Source organism: Lolium perenne, chromosome 1 (genome assembly GCF_019359855.2).
Source record: "Lolium perenne isolate Kyuss_39 chromosome 1, Kyuss_2.0, whole genome shotgun sequence".
Lineage (NCBI taxonomy): Eukaryota > Viridiplantae > Streptophyta > Magnoliopsida > Poales > Poaceae > Lolium > Lolium perenne.
The window spans coordinates 89,691,044-89,694,312 of NC_067244.2; the positions used below are offsets into that span (position 1 = coordinate 89,691,044).

General features: G+C 40.0%; 1 long non-coding RNA gene across 1 annotated transcript; it reads right to left on the reverse strand.

Moving 5' to 3' along the window:
* Window positions 1–825: 825 nt before the first annotated feature.
* LOC127295744 (uncharacterized) lies at window positions 826–2,519 on the reverse strand. The gene is made up of 4 exons (XR_007848093.1): window positions 2,292–2,519; window positions 2,050–2,126; window positions 1,090–1,165; window positions 826–936 (listed from the first exon to the last, which is right to left on the reverse strand). It is a non-coding gene; the product is annotated as an uncharacterized lncRNA (long non-coding RNA).
* Window positions 2,520–3,269: the final 750 nt, after the last annotated feature.

Here is a 3,269-nt window from a genome sequence, read left to right on the forward strand (position 1 = left end):
CAAGAGGTCCTACCTATGGAGTATGTACCTCCCCGGCACCGTGGCAGCTCACCTCCCTTTGAGCGTGGCTCCACCGCCAAGCCAGGAGACCCATAGTGTCTTCCGGACGGGTCAGCCCCGAAGGCCTCCCGTTATACTATTGTCCCAACCATGACAACCCGGACTCGGGGGTAACCGTACCCTTGTATAGTTGTGCGGTGCCTCATGCTAAGAAGAACAAACGTCAAGCTAAGCTCCGTGCCCACGTTGGAGTAGATGTGGTTGCGCGGGTTAATTGTCACGGGTGAATACTTAGGCGCCAAAGTTTTCGAAAACAAGATTTTCTTTCCAACCATCTTTGCCAAGATCCTTTCCTTTCGTAAACACACGCTTGGGTAAGTCCAACTCACCCAAGGTTTTCAAAAATTCTTTTCGACAAGGTATTTTTCCAAGGGGGTTCCCAACCTATAGTTTTATGGGTGAACTAAGATACATCAAGGCATGATGCTAGCCATCATACCACTAAGGATATGATAATTGAGGTGTCAAGGGGATCATACATACTTAGGATAAGCATGCATGGGGACATCATAACTAAGATGATTCAACAAGGGTCATGATGTTAATCATCATACCACTAAGAAGGTGACAATATAAGTGGTCAAGGGGGCATACATGCTTAGGGTAAGCATGCCTAACATCAACAAGGGGTTCAACATACTTGGGAATAAGTATGCATAGAGTAGAGGACCAAACATCACACATGATACAAGGAACCAAGTATATAATGGAACAATGAACACAACAAGAAGGATAAATAGCAAGAGATCAAAAGATGGCTTGCCTTGGCTTATTTGTCCCTGTACTTTTTCTACTCCATCAATATAAGAATCCCAACAACATAAATAAAATCCTCATCCGATTCCACTTCTTCTTCTTCTCCGGAATTGTTCGCATCTATCGCCGGAAAATATAAAAGGAACACAATCAATCACATTGCACCAACAAAACAAACATACAACAACCATAATTTAACCATTCAATAAAGAGCTACCATACAAAGGACTTATAGAGACCACAAACAACTTAAAGAGAACCCATTTTATCTACCTAGTAAAGGTATGAGAGTATCACAACTTAGCAATTGCCTCTCTCGGTTATCACCATGGTATAAACCAAACATCCCCTGGTAGATAACATCATAAAGAGGACAAGAGCATTAGTTTGACATCAAATACATTCACAAAACATTTTCAAACATTTTTGGAAATGTAGAAAACAGTTTTCCTAAATTAAGTTGTTCACATAATCCTACATCCAAAATAGGAAGCAAACCATATCCCACATCATTTTAAAACTTAAGAAAAACAATAGGGCTAAAGTTGAGTTGCAGAGGTTTTGTTTTGCAAGCATAAAACAAAGGTTGCCCATCTCTACTAAAAAGAGTTGGTCAAGGGTTTTGAATAAACCGAAAAGTTTTGCTTCAACAATGCATGTCACACATATACATTACTAACAGTAACAAATATATATGATCAGAGACTAATAATATTTTTCCTAGATAGCCAGTACTAATACAAGACTAACCCAATTGGAAACACCCAAAAATATTAAACCTACAATTTTAGGAATTTCTTTGAATCTGACTGTACAGAAAACAAGATCTGTAAGCCATAAATCGTAGAAAAATCCTAAAAATATGAGGCCACAGGCATTGGAAAGGTAATTAAACAGAGAAGCATACACAATTGGATTTGGGTTCAAATTGTTTCTGAAACTCTCACAAATGGATTGACAAGTTTACTGCATGTTTTCACCATTTGCTTGAACTATGGAGTTTCACAACAGATAAAGGTTTGAAACTTGTTTGAGATGATTAAGAAAACATTCAGTAATCCTACAGAATTGGAACCACTCAATTAGGTTCAAAATTGGATTTTTGATGAATTAAAAGCTAACAGCCATGTCTGCAGAACGCACAGAACAAGTTTAATTCACCACAAATCGTACATAAATCATAAAAATATGAGGTCAGCTTCATATGAAAGGTATTGAATAGTTGGTTCTTACCCAATTGGTTTCATTCAAAAATTCGTCTCCAAGCTCCTGGTTTAATTCGACAAAGTCAGATCTGACCAGATCTTGATCTGTAAACCATTTCTGTTTCAGGAGGTCAATCGAAGTGAAACCAACGCTAAAATGAAGGTACTGAAGAGTGCTTTCACCCACAATTGAGTTTGCTCAAAAAGATTTTGTAAAACGGAAGAAATCTAACAAACAGTGATTCTGCATGTTTGCATAACTTTATTTACCATGCAAAATCCGTAACGAATTTGAGGATGAGACCAATGCCAAGTTGTAGATATTTTCAATACCTATCGTGGAACTTTGAATCACTCGATTTGGATCTGCACACAAGATTTGACGGATTTTACAAAATCGTACCAGAATCTGAAACAGCAAGATAGCAGAAATTACTGCAAGGTTTTGGACGAAATTGGGTCAAGAGTTTCAGATCTGAGGATTGCTCAACCTTCTCCATGCTTGGACCAACATGTACCTGCATCAAGATCCAATCTTGTGAGAGGGGAAAAGAGAAAGGGAGCTGGATTCATCAAAGATTAGGGGAGAAGAGAGTGAGAGAGATGCTCTCATGGTGAGGATGAGCTTGAGGGAGGAGAGAGCTTCATCTTGGAGTGGTTTCCATGGCCATGGCCGGCCATGGGAGCAAGGGGCAGCACCATTTCGTGGTGGAGGGCAGGAGGAGAGTGTGAGATAGTGGAGAGTGAGAAGAAATGAAGCAAAGGGGAGGAGGTGGCCGGCCAAGCTCTTATATAGAGGGAGGATGGGTGGCTGCCTCCATTTTGATTGGCTAAGGTGGGTGGCTGCCCATTTAATTGTTGGGGTAGTTGGGAGGCAAAGCTTGCAAGAGAAGAAAGTGAGGAGCACAATAGCTGGCCGAATTTGTCATGCCAACACAATGGCCGGCTCCATTTTCTTGCCAAACACAAGTGAACAATGAGAGAGGTGCACAACATTCATGTGCATAGACCAAGGCATGATGTTGAGAAGATAATGTCAATGAGTGACTTTGATAAAGATAAAAATAGGAGTAGATACATATAGATAAAAAGGAGTATGAAGGTGACATGTGCCATGAGAATAATCTCCACCACTTTGGTTGAGACCAACTTATGATGAAGATGGTTCCCAAGGTATAGTTGATGAATAAAAGTTTTTATTTGAATTCAAAATTGAAAGATTGGGGTTGGCCACATGCAACAATGCAT